Source organism: Panthera tigris, chromosome A3 (assembly GCF_018350195.1).
Source record: "Panthera tigris isolate Pti1 chromosome A3, P.tigris_Pti1_mat1.1, whole genome shotgun sequence".
Lineage (NCBI taxonomy): Eukaryota > Metazoa > Chordata > Mammalia > Carnivora > Felidae > Panthera > Panthera tigris.
Window position 1 is genome coordinate 100376811 of NC_056662.1, and position 19591 is coordinate 100396401.

The window sequence follows — 19591 nt, forward strand, 5'->3', positions numbered from 1 at the left end:
TCATGAAAATGTTATGTGATAACTAAAAAGAGAGTATTAGGTTAGGAAAAAAAAAATTAAGCACTGAAAATTCTATCTATAAGAGAAATCCACAGAGGGGAGATCCAGGACAGCTCTCGTGATGTAGGGAGGCTTTGAGGAAAAATCAGCTGGGGTCTGAAGCATAGGATCAGACTTCAGGGGATTGGGAGAATTGTATTAGATTGGCAGACGGGTGGGGACAAGAGCAAGAACAGTGTGAGAAGAGAAAATGAGACTGATTTAGACCAGAACTGAAAGTTCATGCTAGGAAGTAGTTTAAAAACATTTTTTTAATGTTTATTTATTTTTGAGAGGGAGAGAGACAGAGTGTGAGCAGGGGAGGGGCAGAGAGAGAGGGAGACACAGAATCTGAAGCAGGCTCTAGGCTCTGAGCTGTCAGCACAGAGCCCGAGGCATGGCTCGAACTCATGAACCATGAGATCATGACTTGAGCTGATGTTGGACACTTAACTGACTGAGCCAACCAGGCACCCTTAAAATCTCAGGGTTTTTAAAGAGAAAAATATGTTTTTTGGCCCACTGGACTGGTAAAATAAAAAAAAAAAAAACAAGAAAAATAGATTTTAATTATTTTGCCATTTAAATATACACCTTGTCCACCAGGTTCAATTCCTCTGGTTTTCCTCACGGGCATTGAACTCAGCTCTTTAAAAGGAAAAATACCCGGGGCGCCTGGGTGGCTCAGTCGGTTAAGCGTCCGACTTTGGCTCAGGTCACGATCTCACAGTCTGTGAGTTCGAGCCCCGCGTCGGGCTCTGGGCTGATGGCTCAGAGCCTGGAGCCTGCTTCCGATTCTGTGTCTCCCTCTCTCTGCCCCTCCCCCATTCATGCTCTGTCTCTCTCTGTCTCAAAAATAAATAAAAACGTTTAAAAAATTTTTAATAAAAAAAAAAATAAAAGGAAAAATACCCTCCCCCTGTCCCTTCTCCAAATGTCCTGCTTCAACAGGCTGTTGAAGATCTAAGGAGAGGCTCCAGGGCAAAGCAGTTGGTTTTGTGGTTTTGCTTATGCCTCAGAAACATGTGCATGATGAGAAGAGAGATAGAGACAGAGTCACCTGGTATGGCATATACCTACTATGTTCCTTCCACTTCACAGATGAATGCACCTATAGTTAGAGATTGGAGGAATGCCCTAGATATGGCTGGATGAGAAAAGTTCTATCTCAATGCAATGATGCGTTTTAGTTAGTTGTACCTTATTGGACATCCATGATCAGGAGTTTATTCAGAAAAAAGAGTTTAAAATATCTACATCCCTTGCTATCATGAATCCAACTGTAAACAGAGAAGATAAGGAATATATGAATGAGCTTACAGAAATTTAAGATGCAAGATTAGGTTTTACCTTCTGATCTCTTGAAATATCTTCACATTCAAACCAAACATGGAAATGAAATAAAATGCTGAATCCTTAAAATTTCTGTAGTTATTAAATTCTCCAAAAATTTCAGGGCATTCAAAATATCAGCTAAGAAAAATCTTGTTCTTTATTACATTTTTAATAGAATTTTATTTATTATTTTAAAAAATGTTTGCTTATTTATTTATTTATTTTATTTTGGCAGAAAGAGGGAGAGACGATCCTAAGCAGTCTCTGTACTGTAAGCAAAGAGCCTGATGTGGGGCTCAGTCTCACAGTTCTTGAGATCCGTGACCTAAGCCAAAACCAAGAGTTGAACGCTACTGACTGAGCCACCCATGCACCCCTATTTATAGAATTTTATTCATATAGCTTAAGTTTTAGTGACATGAGGTTCTCCACTTTTCTTTCATTCCCCAAAAGAATACCCTTTTTCTTTTGCTCAAATCAGTAAAAAAAAAAAAAAGGTGGCTGTAGTTACAAATATGAATAAAATATAGTCCCTGCCTATATTGGGATGAGACTTTTGGGAACATTGGGAGGCAATGAGTGCATTTTGCACGTGGGAGGAATGGGAATAATTGGGAGGCAGCCTCTAAGTTGGATCCTAATGATTCCTGCCTCCTCTTAGCCTTGCTCTTGTGTAATCCCCTCACCTTGAATGTGGGCTAGACCTAGTGACTCATTTCTAAAAACAATGCAGGAAAGGTGAGGGATGTCACTTCTGAGGTCAGGTTATAAAAATAGGGTGACTTCTGTCTTGCTCACCTTCTCCAACTTGTTCATTTGATGGAAGCCACTGCCATGTTGTGAGCAGCCCCTATGGAGAGGCCCAGTGGCAAGAAACCAAGGGTGGCCTCTGAGGAACTGAGGCCTCAGTCCATCTATGAGGAATTTAATCATGCTAGCAACCATGTGAGCCTTCCAATAACTACATCACCAGCATAGTTGAGCCTTCAGACAACTACACTACCAGCATAGCTAACATCTTGATTACAGCCTTATAAGAAACCTTGAACCAGAGGACTCAACTAGCTGCTCCTGAATTCCTGACCCACAAAAACCATGAGATCATGTTTGTTGTTTTAGCCATTAAGTTTTGGAATAATTTGAATATAGCAATAGATAACTTACACTGCCCTCAAGTAGATTATGATCTAATTAAGTAAAATAAACATGAAAATGAAGATAACAGTTAACAATTTTGTAGTGCTTATTATATGCCAGGTACTTTAGTAAGCATTTTACATACATTAATTTAATCCTTACAATAACTCTATGAGGTAAACTCCCATGCCGCTTTATAGATGAGGAAATTAAAGCAACAAGCGGTTAAATACCTTGCTCACTGTCACACAGCTAGTGGAGCTGGGATTCAAACCTGGTTTGGTTTGAGTGTTTTGTTTTTGCTTCAGAGTTCAAGTTCTTAATCACTGTACTGTACCTCTTTCTATCTTATATACATACTTATATAGAAGTAGGTACTCTTTATAGAAGAAGTACAGCATAAGGAATGATTGTATCTATAGGATAAAGGGGTCAGAAGGATTCACAGACACTTAAGCAAAATGCCTTCTGGAAAGAAGGCATTCCAGACAGATTGGAATGGCATAGGCTAGGGTAGGGGGGCAAAAACAACACTGTACTTGCCAAGGATATATGTTACTACTCCTTTCAAATGTTTGTAACAATTATGTGGTCTTCTTCATATTCTGACCTTTATTTCTATTGGTAAACACTACACTCTCTGAATTCTAGTAAGCCTTTACTCTTTTTAGAAAGAATAATGCCTGATTCTCAACCAAGGGCAAAGGCAGGAGCTCAGAATGAGTTGAGCAGAAAAATATCCCCACTGGTTTCAACACTCAAAGTGATTTAGAGAATTAGTAATGGAGGCATTTGTCTTTTGTAGCAACAAAAGCATACTCTTTACACACCTCCCATGTGCTATTGAAGAGTACCCAAAAACCATAATGCTCTCCCAGCCTTTGGGATGATGAGGAATATCAGTCATAGGTTTGAGAACCACAAGTCTTTATACTGAAATGTAACTCTAAATAATCTTGCATCAGATCCAAATGATGTATTAATTATTTGACAGGAAAATGGACAGGAGAGAAAAAGGGGGATTAAACATAACTCATTAAAAAAAATAAAAAATTAAAAACATTTAAAAAACATAACTCAGAATTAATCATTGGAAAAAGTAAACCAGGTAACCCTAAAAACAAAGAGAAGTGGCTGTAGATATAATAATTACAGACATAGGGGATGTATGGGTGGCTCAGTCGGTTGAGCGTCTGACTTCGGCTCAGGTCATGATCTTGTGGTTCTTGGGTTTGGGCCCTGACTCGGGCTCTGTGATGACAGCTCAGAGCCTGGAGCCTACTTCAGAATCTGTGTCTTCCTCTCTCTCTCTAACCCTCCCTTGTCCTCTCTGTCTCTCTCTGTCTCAAAAATAAATAATAAACATAAAAAAATTATGGACATAAAAGGAGTGGTGCCTTTCCCCCTTCATCATCATAATTACCTCAAAAAGCCAATTAAAAAATTTTTTGAGATACTGTAGATTCACATGCAGTTATAAGAAATAATGCAGAAAGATACTGCATAGTGCAATATCGCAACCAAAAATTAACACTGGTACAATCCATAGAATTATTCAGTTTTCACCAGTTTTTTTTTAATATGAAATTTATTGTCAAATTGGTTTCCATACAACACCCAGTGCTCATCCCAACAGGTGCCCTCCTCAAGGCCCATCACCCACTTTCCCCTCCCCACCGCCCCCCATCAACCCTCAGTTTATTCTCAGTATTTAAGAGTCTCTTATGGTTTGCCTCCTTCCCTCTCTGTAACTTTTTTTTCCCCTTCCCCTCCCCCATGGTCTTCTGTCAAGTTTCTCAGGATCCACATAAGAGTGAAAACATATGGCATCTGTCTTTCTCTGCCTGACTTATTTCACTTAGCATAACACTCTTTAGTTCCATCCACGTTGCTACAAAAGGCCATATTTCATTCTTTCTCATTGCTAAGTAGCGTTCCACTGTATATATAAACCACAACTTCTTTGTCCATTTGTCAGTTGATGGACATTTAGGCTCTTTCCATAATTTAGCTATTGTTGAAAGTGCTGCTATAAATATTGGGGTACAAGTGCCCCTATGCATCAGCACTCCTGTATCCCTTGGGTAAATTCCTAGCAGTGCTATTGCTGGGTCATAGGGTAGATCTATTTTTAATTTTTTGAGGAACCTCCACACTGTTTTCCAGAGTGGCCACACCAGTTTGCATTCCCACCAACAGAGCAAGAGGGTTCCTGTTTCTCTACATCCTCACCAGCATCTATAGTCTCCTGATTTGTTCATTTTAGCTACTCTGACCGGGGTAAGGTGATATCTCAGTGTGGTCTTGATTTGTATTTCCCTGATGGGGAGTGATGTTGAGCATCTTTTCATGTGCCTATTGGCCATCTGGATGTCTTCTTTAGAAAAGTGTCTATTCATGTCTCCTGCCCATTTCTTCACTGGATTATTTGTTTTTCGAGTGTGGAGTTTGGTGAGTTCTTTATAGATTTTGATACTAGCCCTTTGTCCGCTATGTCATTTGCAAATATCTTTTCCCATTCCGTTGGTTGCCTTTTAGTTTTGTTGATTGTTTCCTTTGCAGTGCAGAAGCTTTTTATCTTGATGAGGTCCCAATAGTTCATTTTTGCTTTTAATTCCCTTGCCTTTGGAGATGTGTCAGGTAAGAAATTGCTGTGGCTAAGGCCAGAGAGGTTTTTTCCTGCTTTCTCCTCTAGCTTTCACCAGTTTTATATGCACTTGTGTGTGTGCACAGGCAAGCTTCTATGCAATTTTATTACATATGTAGAATTGTGTGGCTACCACAATCAAGAGACAGAAGAGTTCCATCACAAAGATCCCTCATATTACTCTTTTGTAGCCACAGCCAGCCTATCCCTCCTACTATCCCTAATCCCTGGCAACATTCAAAATCTGTTCTCCATCTCTAGAATTTCATTATTCAAGAATGTGATATAAAAGGAAACTATGAGACTGGCTTCCCCACACTCCAGCATAATTCCCTTGAGATTCATTCAGGATGTTGCATGTATAATAGTTCATTCCTTTTTATTGCTGAGTAGTATGCTATGGTATGACTGTACGACATTTTTTGTTTTTGTTTTTGTTTTTTAACCAGCCACCTGTTGAAGGACATTGGTGTTGTTTCCTGTTTGGGGCTAACACAAATAAAACTTCTGTGAGCATTTGTGTACAGGTTTTTGTGTGAACATAAGTTCTCATTTCTCTGGGATAAATGCCCCAAAAGTGCAATTTCTGGGTTACATGGCAAGTGCAGGTTTAGTTTTGTATGAAACTGCCAAACTCTGCTTCAGAAGAATGGCTGTATCTTTTTACATTCCCACCAGCAATGTATGAGTGATCCAGTTTCTCTGCATCCCTACTTGCATTTGGTATATCACTATATTTTATTTTAGCCATCCTAACAGGTGTGTAGTGATATTATTGTTTAAATTCTTATTTTGCTAATTGTTAATGATTGTTGGACAGCTTTTTATGTGCTTATTTGTTGTCTGTATACCCTCTTCAGTGATAATTATGTTCATGTCCTTTGCTTTTTTCTGATTAGATTGTTTGGTTTTTTACTGTTGAGTTTTGAGAGTTCTTTATATACTCTAGATACAAGTTCTTTGGCAGATAAGTGGTCTGCAAATATATTCTCTCAGTCTATAGTTGTCTTTTTCATTCTCTTTACAGGACGTTTCACAGAGCAAAAGTTCTTAATTTTGATGAGATTCAACTTAATCAATTTTTCATTTTATGTATTGTGCTTTTGGTGTCAAATCTAAAAATTCTTTGCTTAGCCCTAAGTCCCGATGATTTTTGCCTATTTTTTTTAAGTTTTAAATTTTGTATTACTTGTCTGACATTTAAGTCAGTGATCTGTTTTGGGATTTTTTTTTTAATGTTTATTTATTTTGAGAGAGAGAGAGAGAGAGAGAGAGAGGAGGGGCAAAGAGAAAGGGAGAGAGAATCCCAAGTAGGGTCTACACTGTCAGCGCAGAACCCAACACAGGGTTGGATCATAAGATCATGACCTGAGCCAAAACCATGAGTCAGATGCTCAACTGACTGAACCACCCAGGTGCCCTGATAACATTTTTGTAAAAACTGTGAGACTTATATCAAGGTTATTGGGGGGGGGGGGGAGGGGCAGCTATGAATGCTCAAAATACTTTATGACTCTATTTGCTGAAAGGCTATTCTTCCTCTATTGATTTCTTTTGCACCTTTGTTAAAAATCACTTGGGCATATTCGTGTCAGCCTATTTCTGGGTTCTTTATTCTATTCCATTGATCTTTGTGTCTATCCCTGTGCCAATACCATACAGTCTTGATTGCTGTCACTGTACACTGAGATTTAACATTGCATAGAGTGATTCCTCCCATTTTATTCTTCTTTTTCAAAGTTGTTTTAGCTATTACAGTTCCTACACCTTTACATATAAATTTTACAGCAAAATTGCCTATGTTACAAAATACCTTGCTGAGATTTTAATCAGAATTGCATTAAATCTATAGTAATCAATTTGGGAGTTGACATCTTTACTCTTTCAATTTATGAATACAGTATATTTATCCATTTATTTAGGTATTTTTCTTTCATCAGTATTTTATAATTTTCAGAATATAGACCCTGTATACGTTTCATAAGATTTACACCTAAGCATTTTTCTTTGGAAGCAATTATAAATGTCATTGTTTTTAATTTGTTTCCTCAACTAATGTTGTTAGTATGTTGAAATATAATTGGGTTTTGTGTGTTAATCTTGCATCTTGTGACCTTGCTGAACTTAGTTATTAAGTTTTGGGACTGTGTATGTATGTGTGTAGATTCCTTGGAATTTTCTACATAGACACTAATGTTATTGGCAAATAGGGACAGTATTATTTCCTCCTTTCCAATTTCTCTTTCTTGCTTTACTGAACTGGCTAGCACTTCCTGTTGCTTCACTAGGTGGTGAGAGTGGACATTCTAGGACATCTTAGGGAGAAGTATTCAGTCTTTTTAACCTTTCACCAGTAGTTATGACATTAGCTGTAGGTTTTTATAGTCTTTCTTTAACAAGATGAGGAATTCCCCCCTTATGCTTAGCTTACTAAGGCTTTTAATCATGAATGGATGTTGGATGTTACCAAATGCCTTTTCTGCATCAATTGATATGATCATATGATTTTTCTTCTTTAACCTGTTGATATGGTTGATTACATTTGTTGATTTTTGAACATTCAACCCACCTTGTATTCCTAAAATAAACCCCTCTACATTATGATATATAAATCTTTTATGTATTGCAGGAATCAATTTACTATTCTGTGAGCATTTTTGCAACTAAGCTCATGAGATATTGGTCTATAGTTTTGTTTTGGCTTACTATCTTTATCTGGTTTTGGTGTCAGGGTAATACTAGCTTCACAGAATGAATTGTGAAGTATTCATCATTTCATATTTTAAACTGGAAGGGATTGTATAGAATTGGCATTAATTACTCTTTAAAGATTTGGCAGAATTCTCCAGTGAAACCATGTGAGTCTAGAGATTTCTTTTTTGAGAGTTTCAAAATTATGAATTCAATTTCCTTAATAGCCTTAGGACTACTCAAATAATATATTTCATATAGAGTGAGTTGCAGTAGTTGAGTGTTTTTTTGAGGAACTATTTATATGTATACAGTTGTAGTAGTATTTCCTTGTTATCTTTTTAATGTCTACAGGGTCTGTAGTGATATTCCCTGTTTCATTCCTGGTATTTATAATTAGCGTCATGCCTCTTTTATTCTTTGTCAATCTTGCTAGAGGTTTTCTTTTATAGATTTTCTCTATTGTTTTCCTATTTTCGCTTTTATTGCTGCCGGCTTTTATATCTATTATTTCCTTCCTCTGCTTGCTTTGAGTTTGTTTTGCACTTCTTTTCCTAGTTCTTTGAGGTGAGACTTTTTCTTTGACCCATGCATTATTTAGAAGTGTGCTTAGTTCCAAGTGTTTGGAAATTTTCCTGTTATCTTTCTGTTACTTATTTCTAGTTTGATTCCATTGTGGTTGGACAACATAGTCGGTAGGATTTCATCTTTTTGTTTTTAATTTCATTTCTTTTGAGTGAGAATTGTTTCATGGCCCAGGAAATGATCTATTATGGTATGTGTTCCATGAGCACTTGATAAGAATATGTATGTAGCTATTATCGGGTGAAGTATTCTATAAATGTTGACCAGATCCTACTGGTTGTTGGTGTTGAGTTCTGTTATATCCCTGCTGATTTTGTCTAGTTGTTCTACCAGCTGTTGAGAGAAGGGTGTTGAAGTCTCCAACTATTATTGTGAATTTACCTATTTTAGTTCTATCAGTTTTTGTTTCACATTTTATTTGCGGCTCTGTTGTCTGGTGCATGCATATTTTGAATTGCCATGTCTTCTTGGTGAACTGACCCTTTTATCACAATATGGCCATTTCTATCTCTGATAATTTTCTTTGTTCTTGAGTCTTCTATATGTGATATTAATATAGTCACTCATGTTTTCCTTTAACATTTGTATGATGTATCTTTTTAAATCCTTTTCATTTAACTTGCCTCTATCATTGTACTTGAAATGACCTTATTGTAGACATCATATAGTTAGGCCATGTTCTTAAGTCATTCTTCCAATTTTATCCTTTAATTGGTATACTAGACTATTAATATTTAATGTAATTATTGATATGATACAACTTAATTGTGCCATTTTATTTGTTTTCTGTGTGTACTGTTTTCCATTTCTGTAGTTTCTTTTTTCCTGCCATCATGTTAGTTACTTGAACATTTTTGAAAATTCTAATTTATCTATAGTGTTTTTCCCCAATTTTATTGAGATATAATTGACATGTAACATTGTGTAAGTTTAAGGTGTACAATGTGTTGATTTGATACACTGATATATTGCAAAATTGATTGCCACTTCTATAGTGTTTTTTAAATTTACCTATTTTTTTCCTTGTTGGTAAAATATGCATAACATAAAAATTACCATTTTTAAACATTTCTAAGTGTGTAATTCAGGAGCATTAAGTACATTCACAATGTTGTGCAACGATCACCACTACCCATTTATAGAATCTTTCATCTCATACAGAAACTCTGTACCACTTAAACAGTAATTCCCCACTTCCCCTTTGTCTATAGTATTTTTTATTTTATTTTTTTTAGTATTTAAAAAAATATTTATTTATTTATTTATTTATTTATTTATTTATTTAGAGAGACAGAGATACAGAGAGAGCAGGGGAGGGCCAGAGAGAGAGGGAGACAGAGAATTCCAACCAGGCTCCATGCTGTCAGTGCAGATCTTGATGCAGGGCTCTAAATCACAAACTGTGAGATCATGACCTGAGCTGAAACCAAGAACCAAATGTTTAATCAACCGGGCCACCCAAGTGCCCCTAAATGTATGTAGAGTAAATACTTAAGACAATTATAAACAGGGAGGGCAGAGACATAAAGGGAGTTAAGGCTTCTATACTTAAGCTGGTAAAATGATGACACCAGTAGACTGTGATATGTATATATACTGTAATACCTAGAGCAATCACTAAAAAAACTATACAACAGGTAAAAAATACCCTCCCTGCTTAAAATTGTGTTAAACATTTACTTTACATACATTTAAATATATATAGTTTGCTGTTTACTCATTTTTTGATAGAGACAGAGAGTGAGTGGGGGAGGGACAGAGAGAGAGGGAGACAGAATCTGAAGCAAGCTCCAGGCTCTGAACTAACAGCACAGAGCCTGACGCGGGGCTTGAAGCCACCAACCATGAGATCATGACCTGAGGTGAAGTCGGACGCTTAACTGACTGAGCCACCCAAGCGCCCCTACTTTACATACATTTAGAACCACATAAAATAGTGTTATAATTTTTGCAACTGTCAACTTAGAAATTTATAAAACTCAAGCAGAGTCTATTGTATACAGCAATATTTTTGCTTATTGTGTTCTTTCTTCCTGATGTTCTAAGTTTCCTTCTTTTACCATTGTCTTTCTGTTTAGAAAATATTCTTTTTGGGGTGCCTGGGTGGCTCAGTTGGTTAAGCCTCTGACTTCTGCTCAGGTCATGATTTCATGGTTATTGGGCTCACTGCTGTCAGTGCAGAGCGTGCTTGGGATCCTCTGTCCCTCTCTGTCTCTGCCCCTCCCCAGCTTGTGCTCTGTCTCTCAAAATAAATAAACTTTAAAAATAAAAATAAACTAAAAATTAATAAAACTGATTTCCCTTTCATTATTGAAGAATATTTCACTGGGTATAGGATTCTGGGTTGACAGTCCCTTTAATATTTGAAAAATATTGTGCCACTTCTTTCTGGTCTCCACAGAACCTCAGGTAAGAAATCTGCTGTGTTTCATATTGGTGTTCCTCTATAAGTAAAGTTATTTCTCACTGGCTGCTTTCAAAATATTTTGTCTGTGTTTAGTTTTCAGAAGTTTAATTGTATGTTTTGGAGTGGATTTCTTTGGGTTTGTCTTTTTTTGTGAAATAACTTCTTAAATTTGTAGGTTTATGTATTTTGCCAAGTTAGGAAAGTTTTCAACTATTATTTCTTTGAATATTTTTTTAGTTCTTCTCTTTCTCCTCTGGTGATAATGATATAATTGCTACTTTTTTTTTTAAATTATATGTCTCAAAGTCCCTAAGATTCCATTAATTTTATTCCAGACTATTTTCTCCAATAGTTAAGCTTGAGTAAGTTCCATTGGTCTGTTCCTCAAGTTCACTGATTCTAAACTCTGTTATCCTCACTTTATTATTGAGCTCTTATGGTTTTGGTTTGTTTTAATTTTACTCATGTATCTTTCAGTTCTATAATTTCGAATTCGTTGTTGCTGGTTTGTTTTGTTTTGTTTTTTTGTTTTTAAGTAGGCTTCATGCCATGTAGCCCAACGTAGGCCTTGAATTCACAACCCTGAGATCAAGACCTGAGCTGAGATCAAGAGTCAAGGGATGCCTGGGTGACTCAGTCAGTTAAGTGCCCAACTCCAGCTCAGGTCATGATCTCACAGTTTGTGAGTTTGAAACTGGGTCTGGCTCAGTGCTGACAGCTCAGCGCCTGGAGCCTGCTTTGGATTCTGTGTCTCCCCCTCTCTCTACCCCTCCCCCATTTGTGCTCTATTTCTCTCAAAAATAAATAAACAAAAGAATCAGATACTCAACTGACTGAGCCACCCAGGCGTCCCTCATTTAGTTTTTTTTATACTTTCTATTTCTTTGCTGTAATATTTATTTTCAATTTGTTTCAAGAGTATTTGTAAATGATTGATGAAGCATTTTTATGATAGCTGCTTTAACATAATTATCAGACAATTCCAACATTTGATTTATCTCATTATTAGCATCTATTGATTGTCTTTTCTCATTCATTCACGTTGTGATTTTCTTCATTCTTGGATGAGTGATTTTTTTTCTTTTTTTTTAATCTTGGACATTTTGGATACAGTAAAACCTTGGTTTGCAAGCATAATTCGTTCTAGAAACATGCTTGTAATCCAAAGCACTTGTAGATCAAAGATTAATTTCCCCATAAGAAATGGAAACTCAGATGATTCATTCTACAACCCAAAAATATTCATATAAAAATTATATGATTTAATATAATATAAAATAATAGCAAAAATATAAAATATAAAGAAAAATAAACAAATTAATCTGCACTTACCTTTGAAAACCTTTGTGGCTGGTATGAGGGAGACAAGAGAGAGGAGGGTTATTGTGTAGAACAACTTTCACTATCACTAAAGGAATTACTGCTATCTATTGGCTGAATAGAATTTTTTCTTTTTGTGTAAATTTAACAACGAATGTATCCAATGAGGATTTTTGCCTCCTCTTGAGGATTTCGCAGAAATGTGACATTTCATTAGCAATCACCCACAATCCCGCAGTGAGAGAGAGAGAGAGAGAGAGGAAACCTGCTCAGTTGTGATCATGTGATGTTTGGCATCACGTACTACTCGTATTGCAAGACATTGCTCGTTTATCAAGTTAAAATTTATTAGAAATATTTGTTTGTCTTGCGGAACACTTGCAGAACATGTTACTTTCAATCCAAGGTTTTACTGTATTACATTATAAAGCTCTAGATCCTTTTTAATCAATTATTTATGAATTTATTTTTAAAGCAGGAAGTCCCCTGTTGAGATTTAGCACATGGGCTGCTGGGTGTGTATGTTTAGCTTCTCTCTGAGCCCTGCCAACACCACTTTGGCAAAAGTGGAGCACTGACTCACACTGCCTTGTTGCAAATGGGTGGGGTAGGAGTTCAGCTCTCCCCTTACTCCATTGACAACTTCCCAGTGAAAGTGGGGCACCAACCCCCACTGTCTCGTTGCATCTGAGTGGGGGCATAAACTCAGCTCCCCTATCAATCTGCTGATACCACCTGCTGGGGAAAATGGAGCACCACCTGCATTTGCCAGGCAGGAGGTGGAAGGTCAGCTCCCCACTCCAGCTATGCCAAAACCATCCTGCAGGGGAACTGGAATGCTGCCTCTCATGTCCATGTATTATGAAAGGTCGAATGGAAAATTAACTCCTTGTTTGCTCAGCTCTGCTGAAAACCATGTAGCTTTTCTGTCTTTGGCTTAAGTAGGACAAAATTGCCAATAAGGCTTTCCTTTGTTAAGCCACTCTTTTTTCCATCCTTTGGCTAGGGAGAACAGGCTGAGCTTTTATTGCCTGTGCTCATTCGTAGTGTTGGGTTGGAGGATGTTATAGTGCTCTGAGATATGAGAGGAAATAAGGAAACTGGGAAACTTACCATTGTGTCATTCCTCAAGTCTCCAGATTCCTATGCAGCCCAACTTCTCCTTACCTTCTTACCTTCCTAAATATTACTGTGCTTAGTTTTTGTGCCATGTCTAGGGCTTTTTAGGGAAACCCAGAGGAATGGGATTACTTCATGTCAGTTGAATTGGAAGTCTCCTTAAAAGGACATTTTTATTTTTATTTTTATTTAATATTTCTTTATTTCTGAGAGAGAGAGAGAGAGAGAGAGAGAGAGAGACAGAGCATGAGTCGGGGAGGGGGAGAGAGAGAGAGAGAGAGAGACAGAATCCGAAGCAGGCTCCGAGCTGTCAGCACAGAGCCCGACGTGGGGCTTGAACTTGTGAACTGCAAGATCATGACCTGAGCTGAAGTTGGACGCTTAACCAACTGAGCCACCCAGGTGCCCCAAAGGCCATTTTTAAATATTTGCTTAGTTTACTACCTAGAATCTCCCCAGGTTGTCAAAAGTCATGAATCTTGTATTGTAGCAATTTACAGCCTAGACTCTGCACTGAACAGATGCACAGGAAGATACCTAAATAGATGAATCAAATGCATACATAAAACGAAGAAATAACAATACCTTAAGTTTTTATGGGGCTTAATAGTTTACAGAATGCTTTGTATACATATATATGTATATACATGTATACAAATGTATATACATATATATGTATACACACACTCATATATTTACTGGTTAAGTGTATATTTACTATATATTCATATCACTTCATAAGTATAAATATTACTCTCAACAATATTACAAGGTAGGTAGAGCAGATATTGGTATCAAAAAAAATAAAGGCTGTTTGGTTAAGGTTCTTGCCTAAGGTTGGTAAGTAGAAGTGTTACAATTTTTGTGACTCTTAGTCCTGAGCTCCTGATACCAAACCACACTACCTAGGGTAAATGACCCTTTGTTGTAGTAGAAATCCTGTGCTTAACAAATAATCACAAAGCATAACTTTGCTTTTTGGGGGCATAGTGGCTTGTGGGCTATGGAGTCAGATTCGAATTCAAATTCCAGTTCCACCATGTCTTATTTGTGTAATCTTGGAGAAATTACTTAACCCCTCTATACCTCAATTTCTTCATCTGTAAAATGGGGATAACTGTAATAATATTTACTTCAAAAGGTTGCTTTGGATAATCACATATTTAAAGCAAAGTGCCTGGCATATGGTAAGCACTCAATAAATGGTAGCTATTATTATAATTAGGGCTAAATAAGGCAAAAAATAAAAAACCCCACTGCATTTCCATAATGAGGAAATAATGATTCAGACTCAAAGCTTTCAAAAGCAGAGAGGGTGCATCTGTTCATTCCTGTTTGGTTGTGTCACACACCTCACATGTTGCTTAATAAACATCGGCATCTCTGTAATTTTAAAACTGGAAGGACCTAAAAGGTCATCTATTTCAAGCTTCTCATTTTATAGATAAGGAAACTTAGGTTGGGAGGGGTTGAATGAATTACTTCAGAGTTACAGTGTTAGCACCCTTCCTGCTACACTTGGTAAAGCACACAAAATAGCGAGCAGGAAATAAAGTACAGAAAGACACCCCAGATTCCAGAAAGAAAAATATTTGGGCCAATAACATCTGGGGAGGTGGGGACAGGTACAAAAGGTATAAATACCTCCCTAAAGGTTGGTCCCCATGAATGAGGGCAATGCCTGCACACCATCCTCACAGAGATCTATAAGGGGGGTAGCTTAATTGGTGGACAACAAATTACAAGTGTCCTGGCTCCCGGAAGCAATGAAGGCTACACTGGAGAAGTTTTGCTGGTGAGAGAGGCAGTCTGTTACAAACATTAGTGGGGTTGAAAGAAGGGGGTGGTGGATACACAAGACAAGTCATTGTCAACACTGCCCATCCAATTCCTAACAGTAGGTCATAATGGCAGGCGAGTATCATCTAACCAGCCAGCAGACAGGCATTTAAGTGGCAATGTGCCCCAAACCACACAGGAGACGTAAAAGAAGTGGAAAACATTCACAAGGATATTTTTTGCTTGTCGTGGTACTTTTACCTACTTATTAAAGTGGTCTTAGTAACAATTTCCAGCAATGTGTGGAAATTTTTTTTAGCTTGAAAATGATGAACATTGACTTTTTTTAAGTGATGAGAAGGAATATTTTTTGTAATTCAGTATTTCATTATCCATTTTGTCAGTTTACTCTTACTTTTATATTAACCATGAGCTACAACAGTCAGTAAATTAGCAAGATCTTTTCTACAAGGTCTTTTTTTATGATTATGATTAGAAACAATCTTTCTTAAGTGTATTTTTCATGAAAGTACATTTTTAAAGCAGTTTTTAAAAATAGTCTCAAATCTGAAAGATGAAATTTTGATTTTTTCTCATATTAAGTTTATTTATTTATTTTGAGAGACAGAGCCTGAGCAGGGGAGGGGCAGAGAGAGGAGAGAGAGAATCCCTAGCAGGTTCCGCGCTGTCAGTGCAGAGCCCAATGTGTGGCTTGATCCCATGACTGTGAGATCATGCCGTGAGCCAAAATCAAGAGTCAGATGCTTAACTAACTGAGCCACCCATGTGCCCCTTGACTTTCTCTATCTTGCCTTTGTGTAATTTCAGGTTTGTAAGTATAAATGAGAATGAAAAAAATATATATGAGATATGTTGAATAAGGGTGAGTGCTAAGCTCTAGTTATGTACAACAGCTATTAAACATTTCAAAGGATGTCAAAAGCAGTTCTGGGGCACCTGGCTGGGTCAGTCAGAAGAGTGTATGACTCTTGATCTTGGGGTCATGAGTTCAAGCCCTATGTTGGGTGTAGAGATTACTCAAAAAAACAAAAGCAGTTCTAAGAACTTTTTTTTTCTTAGAGAAATGTTAAGTGTACAACAAAAGCAGTTTACAAAATATATATAAAAAGAGCTATCTTTTATGAGAATGCACATATGGGTATATGTACACACACAGGAAAAATTCTGGAAATTCACCCCAAATGTTAAAACATTTTTTTCTGGCTTCTGTGATTTCATGAGATCACAAAATATTTATGTATTTTTTTTCTTATTTCTTTACAATGAATATGTGTTTTGGTCAGAAGACAAAGGGTATACATTTTCCCTTTCTTTTCATTCATGTTTACTTAAATGTTACAGAGAATCCAATTTAAAGTGAAGGGAAAGACCAAAGTCCAGAATGATTGTAAATGAGAGGTTCTCCAGATTGAACAGAATAAGTGGGGCAGGAGTCCATTTGATACTAGAGTGGGGTTTTTGTTTGTGTTTGTATGTGAATTTTTTTTAATGTTTCTTTATTTTTGAGAGAGAGTGTGCACAAGTGGGGGAGGGACAGAAAGAGAGGAGGCAGAGACTCCAAAGCAGGCTCTGTGCTGTCAGTGCAAAGCCTGACATGGGGCTCAAACTCACGAACTGTGAGATCATGACCTGAGCTGAAGTCGGATGCTCAATGGACTAAGCCACCCAGGTGCCTTGTGTGTGAATTCTTTTTTGTTGTGTGGTAAAAATGCAACCATAGATAAATAATTTTCAGTTGTTCTGAAAACTGATTTTTTTCCCCTCTTGCTTCTAGAGATCCTACTCTGAGAAATCAAGGTATAGGCTTAAAGCAATTATGCACTGGGTAGGAAGGGCCAATACAAACTAAAGAGGGAACATAAAGATCTCTGCCCTTACAAGTACTATTTTTCTCTCCTTGGTTAAATTTGAAGCCTCTTCTCTTATTTATGCTCCTTCCTTTAACACCTAAAACACCTTTTGTATTCTGATTAAATAAAAAAGAAACATCAGCCCCGACCTAGGAGCTAACAATCTAATTGAGTAAACAAGGAACATATCGGAAAAGTTAACCAAGAAAAGAGCACTATGCACTTAGGAATTAAATGACTTAACACAGAGAAGTCCTATAGCAGTCCTATAGCAGGCTGGTAACTCCACTGTGGTCATGGTCTAGATCTGCACTGTTCAATATAACTTTCTACAGTGATGATAGTGTTCACTCTATACTGATTAGAACAGAAGCCCTTAGCCACATGTAGTTACTGAGTACTTGAAATGCTGCCTGTACAACCGAGGAACTGAATTTTTAATTTCATTTAATTTAAAAAGTTACATAGAGTTGGTGACTTACCATATTGAAGAGTGCAAGCCAAGATCTAGAAGGTACCAATAAAGGAGGACTTGTCTTGTTACTTGAAGAAAGGGGGAAGATTTCAATGGCTGAGGACAAAGAAAGGCATTCCGGGAGAAGAAAAAAACATGAACTGTGCTTACTTCACATTGAAAATGTGAAAACGTCCAGTGTTTGGGTGGGGGGATTGTGATGGGTTACTACACCGGGCAGACCAGTGTAGATGCAGCTTAGAGTTAGGACTTGGAGCTGCAGGAAATGGGGAGCAATTGGTTATTTCTTTTTAAATTGAGGTATAATTGATATGTAACATTATATTAGTTTCAGGTGTACAACATGATTTGGTATTTGTATGATTATATCTGATCAGTGTATAATAATAGTTCTTACTGTGGGTCAAGCATTATGTTGAGTGCGATAGATGGATTATATCTCACTTAATTATTATAACAACCTTTTTAGGGGAATGAAGATTTATTTGATGTCACCGTAGGGGTAAAAGAAGCAATTATAATCTTGGAAATATCTCTGAGGTACTGATGATGAGAATGTGGAAGTTAAAAAGCCTCATTAGGACATTAGGAAGTTAGATTCAATAGAACGTGACATCTGACTACATGTAGAGGGTGAATTGAAAAAGGGAGGAGACAATCTGTATCCCTAGAGATACTGATGAGGACAAAATCCTGGGGAACACCAAGGATTCTGGGGTGAATGAAGGCAGTTGACTTAGCAAAGCGATCTTGGCAAGTTAGGTGGCAATGGAAACACACTAGTGGAGTTGAGGAATCTGATAAAGAAAAGATTTTTGAGAGTCCTATAGGTGAATTAAAGATGAGGATGGAAAAGTGGCAGTCGTACCTGGGAGGCAAGGTAATGCAGACAAAAACTGAGTAAAAGGGAGACAAGTTGATTTTGAAGGGAAGTATCAATATTTTTTGACATGCTGACTAGAGGTAATGAGTCCTCTGGACGATGATGTCTTGCTGGTTGGAGGGAATGTGAAGTTAGAGTTTATGAAGCAGATCAAGGATGGAGAAAACGGCAATTGTAATATGTTGTCCCAGGACAGCTGGTAAAGAGAAACAAGAAGGTTGAGAATAGAACCTGGGGCAAATGCCCACCCACCCAGAGTGCTAAATGAGAAAGAAGAGCCAGCAAGGAAGAAAGGGTGACTGAACCATACTAGGGCAATGTCAAGGGAGAATTTTACAAGTGGAAGTGAGTCATAATTTTCTTGCATTGCAGTGAGGTCAAGGGGAAAAAAAAAAAACACTGTGAAAAAGGTGACTGAGCTTACCAAGGAGATCCTTGGAGAAAAGGGAGGAACAAGTGTGAAGGATTTGTCTGGGCATTTTGGCTGTGAAAGGAATGAGAGAAAAAGGGAAACAGCTTGGAAAGGGATAAATAAAGATTATCTCCACCCTCACCGCCCCCCCCCACCCCAACTCCCCAGATAGGCGAGTTCCATTCAGTCTGAAAGCAGAAAGGAGGAACCTAGTGCAAAGCAGGGGAAGAAGATCTGGACGGAGGTGAGATGAAGCCAGCAGGCCAAGGGTTGGCAACTTAGAAGGGAAAAGAGGCTCCTGTTCCTCCAGGTACTTGACAACAGTTCACAAAATTGATGGTGCAGACAAATACTTTGAGAAGAGTGGCAGAGGATGCTGGAGCTGAGTTTTTTTATCTTCTCAGTGATACTGCAATCAGGGCCATCTGTCAAGAAAGAGAAAGTTAAATGGGTTAGGTGGGGAGGAGAAAGGAGATATGTAATAGCAGTCTGGGGCTGCCCTTGAGAATCACCAAGAAATGAATGGAAGGATTGGGGACTACGCCAACCTGATTGCATTTTAGGTTGCCATCCCAGATTTGCATCTGGGAACTGACAATAGTAACAACCACCACCACCATTTATCATGTGGCTATTGCGTGCTTACTACAAGTGTTTTGATATATTATCTCAATTTCCTAAGAATCCAATTAAGTATTAATTCCAATTATTTGCAAGTTATAAAAAAAGGAAACTGAAACACAAAAATATTTCACCTTAATTTAAAAAAAAAAAAAAAATCCCTACTACGTTGCCAGGCACTGTTCCTGGGCCGGGAAAAAGACAGGCAAGCCTTGCCTTTATAGAGATTTACTGGAGAGGTGCAGGAGAAAAGTAAACGGATAAATGAAC

The 19591-nt window shown here is 37.5% G+C and overlaps 1 long non-coding RNA gene across 5 annotated transcripts in view; it reads right to left on the minus strand.

Moving 5' to 3' along the window:
• The window catches only part of LOC107179648, a 29314-nt gene that overhangs the window by 8804 nt on the left and 919 nt on the right, over positions 1-19591 (minus strand). For 2 of the 5 annotated variants that reach the window (XR_006215871.1, XR_006215867.1), the window contains exons 2-7: positions 18910-19125; positions 18713-18772; positions 18274-18484; positions 17413-17501; positions 12174-12191; positions 9837-9854 (exon numbers count right to left, since the gene is read on the minus strand). This is a non-coding gene — a long non-coding RNA (uncharacterized LOC107179648). Of the gene's footprint in view, positions 1-9836; positions 9855-12173; positions 12192-17412; positions 17502-18273; positions 18485-18712; positions 18773-18909; positions 19126-19591 lie in introns of those variants that run through there. The other 3 variants (XR_006215870.1, XR_006215869.1, XR_006215868.1) reach the window with 2 other exon arrangements.